Below are 14,144 nucleotides of genomic sequence, written 5' to 3'. Positions count from 1 at the left end.
TGTGGGTGCTCTGGTAAGTGTAGAAACATAATATATATAACACAGTCCTACTGTGACAGTGTATTTCTGAACTATTATGTCCACATTTGGCTAGACTGCACTGTGTAAAGGCCAATAGGGGCTGAAAGGAGAATTGTTTCAGCCCCTCTCGTCAGTGGTCAAGGAACAGCGTGACCATGTGAACCAAGTCTGCCACGCCAAAGGAATGTGTTGAATTCTAACGATGCTGCTTTGACAAGTGCATGTGACTCAAGAGCAAGAGCTTAGATTGGCGAGGGCAGCAAAGAGAGGCAAAGGCTGATAGAGCAAAAACAGAGAGGGAGAGAGAGCAGGTAATCAAAATCCAATGGATACAAGTGTCAGGGTTGTGGAGGAGCAGAGCATGGAACATTTTGACCTCGTGCTTATCTGGGGGAAAAAAACGGTATTAAACTGAAAGACCAAACAACAAGGAGATACTGTGAGAATGTGATAAACGTGTGCTTTGTGGACTAACGGTTTGTGAAGTCCGATGAGCCAGTCTTTATCTCCAGAACAGCTTTGCTTCTCATGGTTGAGAGTGGGCTGCCATCTGCACTCACAAACTGTCCTCAGAGTATACACATTGAATAGAGCACTGTACGAAAAAGGCCAATTAGAGTCTGGGAATCATTTTCAGCAAAGATTCCCTATAGTTAAATAAAGGAGTCATAGTCAATGTAGTGTCAATGTTTGAGTCAGGGAGTAACAGTGAGTTTCTGTCAGTGTGTGTCTTTATTAGAGGAGCGGTTAAACATTAAAACAGTCAAATGCTTGTTCATTTAAAAGCAGCTGTTGTCATTTGACCAAGAAATAAAAACGTTACTTCATTGTCTTTATTAAGCATCAGTGTGACGGGAACATCCTACAAAACAAACTGTTTTGATAGGTTTACAAAAACGACCTGAGAGTTAAAGCACGACGCTCATAACGGATGCACAACCTCCACTTCTCCGTGTCCTAAGCTTAATGCTGTTTCCCACTCTGTAGGGTAATAGGTATTGATTGGTGACCTGGATTTTACCCTTGCTACCACAAGTCAATGCGAGTGCATTTTCACCATGCTGGCGGAGCAATTGCTGTGTATTACAAGAAAGTGAGAAAGATACTTAAGTTATAGCAATAAATGTTCCCTGGCCACGATCTGATGTTCAGACTAGAATTGAACTCCTGGCATAAAAGCTGGATCCTGATTGGATCTTTACGGCTGTGTATTGGCGGTTCTTATCATTCGCAGGGTTAATACAATCTTTTATCGCTTGAATAATCTGATAAACATCCAAGTTACAATTACAAAAAAAACTTGTATACAGAACTTAATAAGAATAGACTGGACCACTTTTTTGTCTAAAGGAGGTTAAATAAACCCTTCATACTTTGTTCAGCACATAACGTTTTGTCATGTGGCTGCTAATTCAGATTTCCTCTTTAAATATAGTATATTATGCCTTTCTTTGCATCCTTAGAGCCTAGGTTGAATATTGCAGTTTAATAGGTACATAGAAATTTTAATCAGCATGCGCATACCCAAGTGGTTGTGTCTTCTGTTACGAAGGTAACTTCGTCACTGTGGACTGACGGCTTTGGACCTTGTACTATTGCACATGTGGTTTTATTTTGAAAAGTGTTTCCCTTTCCCCATGTCTGTTACTCCTGATTATGTTCACCTGGTGCCCTGTGTTGTCTCCTCCCCCCCCACCTGTGTCTAATTGCTGATTAGTGTAAGTGTGTATTTAGGCTCTGTTTCCCTGTCTGTTAGGGGGCTGGTAGTGTGTGTGAGATCCTTGTGGCTGCAGGCTGTGTTCAGGGAGAAACAGCAGGATTGAGGCTTTGTGTCATGTGTTCATGATTTAATAAATCCCCACACCGGGTTGTATTTTGGACATTCTGCCTCTGCCTCCTTGCTTGGTCGTGCCGCTCCACGGTCAGCTTCACACTTCTCAAGTGAAACGTACAGAATATACAGATAAGGGATAATAATACCAAGCACTAATCGCAAGTCTTCTCACCCATTTCAGCTGTTTTAACAGATTCAGCATAGTGCATACATCGTCCTGTCTCAGGTTGCAAACTGTAAACCTCATATACTCATTTGATTCAGCATGAGTTGTCAGTCAGATGGAGAAAATGGCCTCATAACGCTGCAACCATTGTTGCACATGGAGTAATGCAATGTAATTCAGGTTCACAAATAGAAAACGGATGCTGGCATTGCAGTCTGTTGCTTCCTCTTTCTATTAGCTAAGAACATCTGAGGGAAATTAGCTAAAAACATATAAAAAGTTTTTTTTTTTATACTTGAAGAAACATGTGTTTTGTTGAATAGCTCATTATGATGGAAGGCTAATTGTGTGTGTTTGTAAGTTTCCAGATATATAAGCAGTGGGATGCTTTGCCTTTGCTATTGGGTATTGGTCAACAAGGTTATTTCATTTGAATATATATGGATTCTTAAAAGCAGTTAATAGATTATGGATATGTTGTAAACAGTGGATTTAAAACCTGGCCTTTGCCTGTTTTGCGAACTATACGTGCATTAGATGTCCATAAAATCTAAAAGGCACAGACCTATAAATGTGATCATGGGGCATTACAGAATTGTTTACATTATGGTTCAGACAGAGTGGCTGTGCAACCAAGAGATGATGTGTGCAGGTGAGTCTGAACAAATCTGCAGGCACACACCCACAGACACCAACCCACTACTAAAGAGACACGAACATTTACAACAAATGCTGACATTGTTTTAGGGCCGTTTGTATAATAGCCGAGTTGGAAAAATAGTTTGCATAGTAACCTTTGCTGCCTGTCGGTGGCTCCAAATGAATGTGTAAGAGGGATTCCACACATTCCTCCCTAAATGTGAATCACTGCATGGGAATCGCATGAACACGCATTCAGCACACCACCTCGGAGGTATGTGTTCACACCACGCACATTCTCTTTCAACTGAAAGTGAAGGAGTATCATCTGAATGTGACAACAGAGAGTGGAGGTGTGTAGCAGTTTCAAGGGACTGGCTGAAAATGGAGGTGTGTCTTTAAGACAAGCCTCGGCATGCTCAACAGCTCAGCTCGTAAAACAGGACACCAAACATAGTTAATGCGAGCACTGAGAAGTCACGTTTCTGATATAAAACAGACATCACACGGCAGCATTCACTAATACCCCATCCTTTTGTTTATCAATTGTATTGGAATAACTGTGAGCCCTAATTGTATTTAAATTTTGTTTGCTGAGTAACCAGGTGCCACTTTTGTTTAATGCAACACGACGTGCGTATCAGAGTCCATTTCCTTATCTCCATGTAAGACATCTCAATCCATTTGCTACTGGGTGGACTCTAGCGAGAGAGGGGATAATTAGATCATGTCTAAGGCAACCTCTCACTGTCCACTAAATGAGATTTGGAATAATTTTCATTGGGCTGATTAGATTAGACTGCTGCTGCTCAATGCATGGATACGGATTACTTCTGACATGCACACAGTGGACTAACACAGTATTAACAAGGCACCTACTAGCTTTTTTAATCGCATTGAATTATAATCAATCAAAAAGCATTACAATGTACAAACTACACTCTGTTGCTTCGTTAGTGTATTATGCATTTAAAGAAAATCAATTTGAACATGCCCTCGTTTGACAAATAAGCCACTCATAAACACACACAAGCCCATAGATGCTTTTCAGTCTTGACAAGTCATCCATCTCACCATGCAGTAGTCCCCCTACAGGGAGCAGTGGGACCTTCATGAGTGAGCCGCTCAACCCACAACCTGCTGTAGTGTGAAACCTTCTGCTTCACTGAGAGCTGCAAGGCTGAGCCGCTGCATGCTCTTATTGAAACATTGAATGTTACAATGTCCCCAAAGGTCCGTATTTATAATAATAACAAATGGACATGAGTTGTGCATGTTAAGAAGGAAATGAAAAGCCACGCTGTGATTTCAAAGTTGGATGGTGGGCACAGCTTGTGGAGCAGTGGCTGATATCTTTGGTACCGCCCACCTATCCTGGGCCGGCGTATTGTAGGTGTACTGTAGTGGAGAAGCAGCGTGTGATGGGGGTTGTGGTGGGCAGTTGTTGCCAGGGGAGGTGGTGTGTTATTTTCAGTCCATTGTGTCTATTTCCTGTGGGTCAGGGGTTATTGGAGCAGGGTGTTGCAGACTTGACGGAGTAAAGAGGAGGGGAGGGAAGTCAGCAGGGTAGGCAGGAAAGTGGCCAGACTCACTCGACAACAGCGGCTGGTCAGCAGCGTGCTTACCTTGCTTCTATCGCAATGTTTCTCGTCTTTATCCGTGCAAAGCTTGGACTCTTCAGAAGCAGGTAAGGAGCCATGCTTTGCATTTTGATCATCGCTGAGATAATCATTTCAAATGGTTTTCTTTCTTTCAATTCCAATATTGTTGTTGTCAACATAGTAGCATCTTTCACCTGAAGGTTAAGTTATAGCTAACTAACAAACAATTCTTCTCCAACATCAGTTAGTTTGGAGACTTTGGTTTGGGGAGATGGCACCCCAAAACTATGGAAGACAGGAAGTGGGTGTAAAATGGATGACTCTTGCATAACCTGTGACCTTGATGGTTGTGTTGTTTGATTTGTCAAGAGCATGGATGGCTGCACTTTGATTCAGTGTGACAGTATGTTCAAATGCAGGGATGATCTTAAGTGTTAAAATGTGATTTGTTATCAAATCCTATAAAGATTAGTGAGAACCCTGCCTAAGCAAAGCAATGGCCATCACGAGTGCCAATTTCAGCGAGTGACAGCTCGAACGTGAGGAGAATTCCGACTATGTTTGCAGTTTTTGCATTTAAATAAAGAATTCATAGGCCGCAGCAATCTAAGATAACGAGCAAAGTTCACTCAGTAAGCATAATTACTTTGTCTTCTCTTCAAGCCATGTTCTGCAGTCAGCTGTCACTTGTTTTTACGGTTAGCGGCGGGCTCACTGAAGTGCTGTAGTGCCGCATATTTGATTGCTTATTGTTACGTTCCTGCACTTGACAGTGTGGAGAATATCATTATGTTCTTGTAAAGACATTCTATTCATTTGGTATTTAATCGTTTATTTGGCAGGGACAATGCACAGTAATGAACACTTAAAACATTACAATGTGTCAAGCGTAATAGTGCCAGGTTTAGCTTTGAGCTCATTTCCATTAAACATTTAAGAAGTTTACATTTTACAAACATAGCAAAAACAAAATACATGATATGCAAAAAGTGCAAAAGAGCAAGAGCAGCACACACAAGTATTTATGACATGGTAGTACAATATAGCAGCTCCGACATATAAAGTGCAAGAGGAGATTCCCCTGTGTTAAAGTGCATTTACCAGCTTGTCTGCCACTATTATGCAGCCAGTGTAGTGCTACATAATGAGCTAACTCTGTTGCACTTATTATCATTATATACAATATTACATAAGAAGACACCCTCACGTTTCTTTCACCAATGCCTGTTGGTGGCTGACAAATGATTATAAAAAGCAGGTAGGAGACACTTTATGTTAAACTGTGCCTTGGCCATATATATATATTAGGGCTGCTCAATTAATCGTAATTACGATTTTGGAAACAACATAATCGAAATAAAACGATTTTTTTTTTTTTTTTTTTTTTTTTTAGTATTATTTTTTTTCAGTTGAGTTATACTTAAAGTTCAGGGTAATCAACTGTTAAAAACATACTGTTCACATTTTGTTTTTCAATAATGGATGTTTTCAAAGTAAATTGTTTTTAATCGTGATATCAATTATTTACCCAAATAATTGAGATTATGATTTTGGCCATAATCGAGCACCCCTAATATATATATATATTCTTTTGAATCATAGTACACAGGAAAAGCAGATGCAAAACAGTGTCCCATTACCAGTGACCCTTTCAGTTGCATCTTCTTCTTTCCAAAAAACACAATTGTTTGTAGGTTGGTGCCAGAACTCGTTGCCTGCACGTGTCTTGAAAAATGAATGAAAGGATTGAACTAGTTCCCTCTGTTTCTTTCAAAAAATGTTTGATACAGGGTAATGGCTACCAACAAGGTCAAGGTTGACTGTTGTTTTAGTTGAGGTAGAGTAGTGCTGCTCCATGTATACTGTTTATATAGTTGCTTACAAGTTGATAAGTATGGTTTCAAACAAAAAAAGGATCCGTCTTTAACTCACCAATCACCTGTCCTGCTTCCTCCAACACAGGGCGATCATTTTGTAACACACTTCATGAATAATCTGAGCAAATCATCAACTTTGGTCATTGAGTCTTTCCCAGTGAAAATGTGATTTCTTCTCTGCTTTCTACACTCAAAGCACAAAAGTGAGTGTTTTGAACTGGGATGCCGACGAGGCCCCCGATCACTGTCAACTGTTTGGCGTCTGAATCCAGTCCACTGTTTTCTAGACAGCTTATGAGACATTTATTGTTGCAGCATTAGGTAAATGTTATTTAGAACAAATTCTAAAGTTAGATCCAGACCGACCCCAAAACACAACCACAGTGACAAAAGGAGGCAAAACAGGAAATCTTTCTGCAGAGCGTGTGTGTTGGGACCAGACGACCAGGAAGATAAAAAGCGCCAACAAAGTGGAAACTTCCACAAAGGGATGTTATTTTGCCGTGTGTGTGTTTTTCTCTCTCCATTTCTGCATTTCACAAAGCCCAATGTTTCCTGGAAAACACAGTAAGAGGTAGTGGCTCTAGTTTTGATGAAAAGGCTGTTTGAGCTGAACAGTTTCCTACATTATACGTAACTACTGAGGCTTCTGTGCTCCCTCAGTCATACATGATGTGAGGTTAATGTTTAAACCTGCTCCCTGTGAGTTAATGCTTTACCCTGTGAGCACGTTTTGAGCCTGAGCCTAAACTGTCTGTGTAGTGGGGCCGGGGGGGTTGCTGATTCTTCAGGGAGCGTATTGCTATTGGAGGTGGCAGATGTGGTTCCAAGGAAATTGATTGAATCATCCCCATTTTCTGAAAATAAACAAGACTGACCGCACTCGGCCGCAGTGCAGAGCTACCAATCTATCCTTCCTTTCTCCCTCCTTCTCTCATCTGCTACATCTTCCCCACCTTTTCCCTCTCACTGTCTCTCCCACTTGGTCTTTCCCTCCCTCTCACCGTGGATACTTTAATGAATCATACTGAATGATTACTTGACTGAGAGTTCCTGTCCCCGCCCTACGGGTAAGAGTTAGTACAGCTACGAATGCAACAACACATTTGTCTTTCCAAGGTATGGAGTAACAGTGGTAATGTGGTCCAGAGCTCTGTGGCATAGGTACAAAGGACCATACTACTGGTGGATGACAATACCTCAGAGAATATAAAAGCTGCTGCGGGAAAACTTCGGTAAGCATCTCTTTTTCCTATATGCAAATGCTCTTGTCAAAGTTTTGTGTAAAAGTTTGATAAAAGTTGAAAGCTTGGTAAATGATTTGAGAATGTGCCTCTGTGTAGTAGACATAAGGACAGGGGGGGGACGAGGCTTATGATCGCAGCAGGAAGATTAGATTTGGATGGAAAATAGTGTGTGACATTGTCTTGTTATTAGGTCACCTGTGAAAGAGCATTAACTTAGAACACCTGTTTGCCTTTCAGACCGTCTTTCATGAGAATGTTGGTCTTTGTGTGCGCTGTTTGCAAAGATAGCAGTATGACTACCAAGGTCTGTGTTCTTTGGACGGTTACCGTAGATTGTTGGAGCTGGGGTCAGATGGCGCCTGGCTGGGTGAGAATTTCACAGCTGCACATGAAAGAAGAATGACCGTGGGATGGCAAAATGAGGGAGAGTGCAAGGGGGTTGTGTGTGTTGACAATGAAAGGGAGAGAACTGGCTTGTTTTGATCATAGGCGCTCCTTATGGATCAATATATTGTTGATGCATAAAATATGCTAGCCCGCTGATGTATACTTCACTCTCTGGAGGAGCTCTTTGTGTGGACACAGCTGCTTTAAGTTGTTGTTTTGGAAACATTACTTTTACTTTCTGACTTGAGACAGATTAACAGACCTGGGCATTAACCGGGCTATTCCTATCGCACAGAACAAACAGGCCCACGTGTACACTGTCTTTACATCACACAGCAGATGTCAGTTAGCCAGTTTATTTCTAGCTAAGAAGGAATGCACAAGTGTTGCCTCCATAGTATATGCCCAGCTGCACAAAACAACTGCTCTGTTTTTTGGAACTTGACCAGAGGCTGGTGCTGCATCACATGCACCATTGTCTGGAAGGAACACCATTCACGTATTATCTGGTTGTGGAATATTTAAAGAACAATGTTATATGTGATTGTTTCATATAAAGTCTCACATTGAATCTTGTTGTTGCACCTTGATCAGCAAGAAAACAACCTTTTTGTTTTTGAAAATCATTAGATTAAAATCCTTAAATGCACTAAAATGCCATTGACCCTATTGATAATTATGAGTTGATGTTTCAAGGGGACCTATTATTCAAAATCCACTTCTTCATGTCTTTTATACATCAACATGTGTCCCCTCTGTGTAAAGACACTCTGAAAGTTTCAGGAAAAAAGACCCCCTCTCTTTTTGTTCTGATCCATTTCTATAAAAACCTGTCTGAAAATGAGCTGATCAGATTTTGGCCACTTTATGATGTCATAATGTTTTTTGGGCTTGTGTAACCATTAGCCAATCACCTGCATCTCCTCCTAGAGCACATTGTGTTCTTGTTAACCAAATATCTCTCAGAGGGGCGTGGGGAGGGGCCCCTTGTTTTCATCTAAAGTGACAGACAGAGAATCAGGACTTTTGAAAACAGGGGCAGAAACAGAGGGGATTATGGGATGCAGCAATGATCTGTTTGGTGTTTCAGCAAAACACTTCAGAGACATGTTTTGTATATATCTGAGACCTATAATAGATTGATGAAAAACAGTCTAATAGGGGACCTTTAAGATATAAGTTTAACCTCTTAACACTGTCATCAAATATTGCTGATAAGTTACTACATTTATTTTGTTTATTTTGTTAACCCTATTCTGCCATCTCAAGAAGATGTTCAAATTACACACAACCATTTAAAAATGTTTGGACTGGAATTTCCCAGCTTTACACTTGCTGCACCGTCAGCAGCCACAGAATGAGGAAGTATAACATTTATGAGAAACTATCCCTGCCTTAAACCCTTTTTGTTAATCCTTAGTTTCGCAAGTGTTTGGTTTCTCATCATGCAGCTGATAATCTATTTTGGGATTGAAATATGCAAAACGTAAACTACAACACTGACAGAAGTGTAAATGCATTGTTAGTCATCTGCAGACTTTTGAATATCGGACGTTTTTTTTTTTTTTACAGGATTTCTGGATCTTGAGCTTTGATTCTTCTGGAAGAATTGAGATTTCCACTGTTGTGTGTCTGACCTGTGTGGGAAGATCGGGCGACTGCACACAAAGCAAGGATGTGATGTTTTTGTTAAACAAAGATTTGTTCTTGTTTCTCTCTTGGAGAGAAGAGAAATGAAGAGGTTGACTCTCACATGGGAGCAGCGCTATGCTGTGGAGACGGAGGATAATTGATAAGACCAGAACCAGTTGAGAGTTTTTGCAGTGGGTGTTTGTTGGATAGAAATATAGGGGTTCATTTGGAAAACACTCACACCTAAGCTAGTGTTGCTGTTATGTTTGCCTGGGTGGTCCTACCATTAGCTTATTTCTATTACGCTTTGTGTATTTCCGTTGCTGTTTTTCAGCTCAATCCCCTAACGAAAAAATACTTTATATTTTTTACTAAATGGTTTATTTGGACAATCAATATCTGTCTCTTGGATTCATTATAACCACACAGGATTACTTTTACAATAGACTGCTGGCCTCATGTGTTGAAATGATTGTCCATTTGCATCTCTGTTGTTCAGAGTGTAGGATTGCCAAAGTAAGGGTTGAAAGTCTTTCTGTGTTTGCAGGAAGGTGCAGTCTCTCAAGCATGACTTCGCTGCCTTAGGGCTAGCCAACAACGTCACTTGTCTTTGTGCTAAAGAGTGTGTATTTGTTTTGACAGGACGACATGATGAAAAGCACATCATTGTCACTGAAATGTGAAAATGGCTACCATCAAACCTGCATGCAAAAAAAGACTACAAAGCAGAGGACTTCTTTGCAAATGAGTTCCTCAATAGTGTAAGGAAATCTGGGTAAGAGCTGTCCCACCCACACTCTGTAAGCCCTTCTTATCTCCTGACTTAAAAGACCTCCAGTCACCAACTAGCTATCTTTGCAGCATTAGCAGAAAGGACTGGGGTCAGTGAGCTGCTTGTGGATAGCTTTTGTGAAGCAGGCATGTAGAGGAAGCTGTCCATACTGTGGCATCTCTGACCTCTTTTATTGAGAGTGCAATAATAAGGAAATGGAATCATAAAAAGCTTCAGGAAGCAGAGGGAAGCTCAGATCCAGGGAAGAGGATGGAGCCTTTAGATGCAACACTAGGAAGATAAATAAAAGGAGTTATCTATATTATGAGCTGAAGCAATGGAAACGAAGATTAGGAATATTGCACTGCTGTAATCTGGGAACAGGTCTGCATGGCTATAACCATTAAGACATGCACTGTGAGACGAGACAGGCTGTACAGCTCCCATAAAACACTGTCTTTACTACCTTTGTGTTGTGCATTTCCTCTCGAAACAGGATGTCAGTATGGCACAGAGACAGATAGTTCTAATCAATGTCTGTCAGGATGTTAAAGATAGTTGGATGGTACAGGTAATCGCTTGATGTTTGAATTGCTATAATAATAATGATCACAGTGATAAGGTTAGAGCATGTCATATGCTGTCCAGATTTCATTTTCACTTTGTGTGTAATTTATTTAAATAGTTAAAAACCTGCGTGGATGTGTCATGTTGCTCTGTGCAAGGCAGGGTCACAGCTTGTCTGCAGTTTTGCAATTACAGAATACATATGGTTGGCTAAAAAACTTTTTGGGTCAAATGAACGATTCCACTAAATAGCCGCATTCACACCAAGTACTTTACCGTACTTAGTGCCGGCACTTAGTGCTCCGGCACTTATAACCCCAGGGCACAAAGTACCAATCGCGTTCACACCGGAGTGCTTTTCCTGAGGGAAGATTACGCAAATGAACCGCTGACGCCACTTCGTCTTCTTCTGCTTTGGGTTTACTGGCAGGCCGCAAACCACTTCACGGCGTATACTGCCACCCGAAGTCCCCGGCCGGAAGTCCCCGGAGTTGGGGACTGGCCTCAGTAGAAGCTGCTGGGACTCCGAGCTGCTTCTACTGAAGCCTTCAGAGTAAATCGCCAGAACGCCGACATCTCCACCGCTCCCATGTTTTTTTTTGTGTTGCCATAAGTTAGTCTCTCTCCGTTGGTGCGCGGGGCTAATGCTAATGCTAATAATGCTAATGTCAGCAAATACAATGGCGGCTTAAAAAAACTTTTCAGAGTTTTACGGGGCGCGGTTTGCAATTCGCCCAGCCAATAGAAATTGGTACTTTTTTCGTACTTTTTCGTACCACCTCTCTAGCAGGCACTAAAAATGGGGGTAAAAGTGCTCTTTCTGGTGTGAACGCGACAAATGTGTAGAGGTGCACTCCTACCTAATTTTGGTAAACTCAACGCACACCCTCTAGTCTCCCCTTAGTCCCACCCCCTCTTATTTAGAAGTGGCAGTTAGGAGGGTCTGGGGCAACCTGATTACATAGAACAGGAAGTCAGAGGAGGGAGAGGTCACAAACTACAGACCCTCACACACACTGTCTGCAGCACATGATAAGTCAGAAGGCGCAAACAACAACACGCAGCACTCCCCATCACACAGAAAATACACTCCTATGGATATACAGCCTGAAAGGTAGGGTCACTGTTTTCCAATAAGCTCTTTAAAATGGTTGTGTATAATCTGTCAACATTTGTGGGAATAATGAGTAGTGTATTCTATTGAAATTTTAGGTGAGCTCAGTGTTGCTGTTGACAGTTACTGTTTAAGGCCCTGCAAGATAACTGGAAAACTTTCCCCTGCAGTGTTTATGTCTCTGTATGAAACATTTTCCTGCACACAGGTAGGAAAGATCCCATAGCAACAATGCCTTGGGGTCAGGGCACAGTGCTGATTAGTTTACCAAAGCTTGTATCGAGCCTGAGTTATGAATTCTGATTAGATTTTTGATTTTTTTAGCACAATTTGTTAAAGCAGACATTGTTTTTTGAAATAGCCAGTGCTACTAGGTTATGAAGCTGAATGACTTAAAGGGCCTAAGGGTTAGTTAACCTGAACTTTCCAAACAAACCACTATGTGCAGCTACTTTAGCATCAAGTCACAGATAAACATATAGACAAAGTCCTTTTTGTTTTTGTGCACATGGATCAGCGTTTTTAAGTTGTTCTTACATTATTCATTGCAACAGAGTATTTCCCTACCCCACCTGCTTTGGATGCTCATGTCAGTTCAAGTGGTGTATTGGGTTTGTCTTACAAGACTCCATCAAGAGTGTTTACTTTGACATGAGAAGCTGGTGGTGGAGTTGGCTGACATGATCCACTGGATGCTGGACCTCAGGCATGCACGTCTTTCATGGAAGTCCCCTCGGCTTCCATCAAGCAGAGGGATGATGACGTCGGCCGCACAGCCTCACTTAGCCAAAGGCCATGCACTCTCACTTGTGCGTTAACTGCCCTCTCTGGTGCTCAAGGATGTAAAAATAGCTGTTTAGCAAGAATCCCAGTCATGTCTGGCTAACAAAGACCGATTTATACAAGTTGCGGCATTGGGCATAGAGGAGCTTTTGTCCCTCTTCTCCTTCTCCTCCTGCAGACCTCGTCACCAAGGCCGCGAGCGCCAAAACCTCTGACGCTCTTGACACTCCTCTCTTAGAACAGCCTTTGTTCAGCACAGTCCTACAGGCCTGATAGTGAGGCTTAGGGAAGCACTGCGGTCTACAAGATTGCGTATTTGTTTACTGCATTTGTTTCAGATTGCAGCGTCATGAATGCAACTATTTCACACTCAGGTATTTGCTCTAAAATCTCACATGAATTCTGGACTTAATTCCTTGGCTCGACCCTAAACTTAGAGATGAGACCTAGAGCATTTGAGAGCACACATGGAGAGACGAGGCTTCAGGGCTTTAAAAAGTCCTAAACAAACTGAGTATACCTGTTTCAAAGTCTTTTATACATATTGAAGAACCATTTGTTCAGTTACATGACCCGATTTAATGTTTGCAACTGAAGCCAATTGAACAATGTTGGCTGAAGCTATCGCAACAAAACAAACAAGGTAAACATGCTCTCTAATATGGCATGAAGTAATACATTTGATGTGTATTATTTCCACATGAGCTGAGTCAGATAACGGCACCTGCTGCTTCATTTACATTTTTCTCATCTGCTCTAAGCTTCCTTACTCCTTCTAATGAGAGTGCCGTGAAGAGTACATAGATAAACACTGACACACTGGTTTCTGCTATGTGTTTAATTTCCTGCTTTGAAGAAGACACTGTGAGCGTAAAGCCAGTGCAAGTGAGATTTATTTTTCATTTCATATCAACTGACTCTTAAGGGTCGTCTGGGTCTTATGGGACCACGAAATGTAATCTGGGTTCGATTTCTGGCAGATCAAACAACACCACATACTCATTTGTTTGGTTATCATCAAAATCTTGACCCTCTCTCCTCCTTGTTTTCACCCTACGCCCAGTCTCTCCCTCGCTCTTTCCTTTGCTCTGTGTTTTTCTTGAGGAACAAACAGAGAAGCTGTCCTAGTCAGGATGAGTCAGTGCAGCTGGGGCTCAGGTCATTTACCCACAGCCCACTCAGATGGGACAGATGGCCCGGCCACTCGCTTGCTGCTAAGTGCTAACTTTGCACCCATAGTCTGTTAGATAAGCTAATGCTAACACGTTTCTCAACCTATTCTAGGAGAGTGCATTTACGCTGACACGTGGGGCCCCTCCACCTCTGTTTCTCACTTCTTACTTCCTACTCCTTTCCCTCGAACTATCCTAAGGGAGTTGACACGTTGTGCCTCTCCACCTCTGTCCTCTATCTCCTAGGGTCACAGTTCATATGGCTAGGGATTACTTTGACCGATATGCGCCGGCCCGTGCCTTGCCTTGGCCTTCTACACAACTGCTCGGGT

At 41.8% G+C, this 14,144-nt stretch overlaps 1 protein-coding gene across 12 annotated transcripts in view; it reads left to right on the top strand.

The window, feature by feature from the left end:
• The window catches only part of gab1 (GRB2-associated binding protein 1), a 47,939-nt gene that overhangs the window by 11,814 nt on the left and 21,981 nt on the right, over positions 1 to 14,144 (top strand). Inside the window, exon 1 of one of the 12 annotated variants that reach the window (XM_079665267.1) lies at positions 7,259 to 7,373. The exons of 10 other annotated variants lie outside the window; for them this stretch is intronic. The gene's annotated coding sequence lies outside the window, so the exon portion shown is untranslated. Of the gene's footprint in view, positions 1 to 7,258; positions 7,374 to 11,716; positions 11,858 to 14,144 lie in introns of those variants that run through there. One more of the 12 variants, XM_079665274.1, reaches the window with a different exon arrangement.

The sequence above is a fragment of the Notothenia rossii genome (assembly GCF_949606895.1).
Source record: "Notothenia rossii genome assembly, chromosome: 1".
Taxonomy (NCBI): Eukaryota; Metazoa; Chordata; class Actinopteri; order Perciformes; family Nototheniidae; genus Notothenia; species Notothenia rossii.
This window is presented reverse-complemented; position numbering and strand designations above follow the sequence as displayed.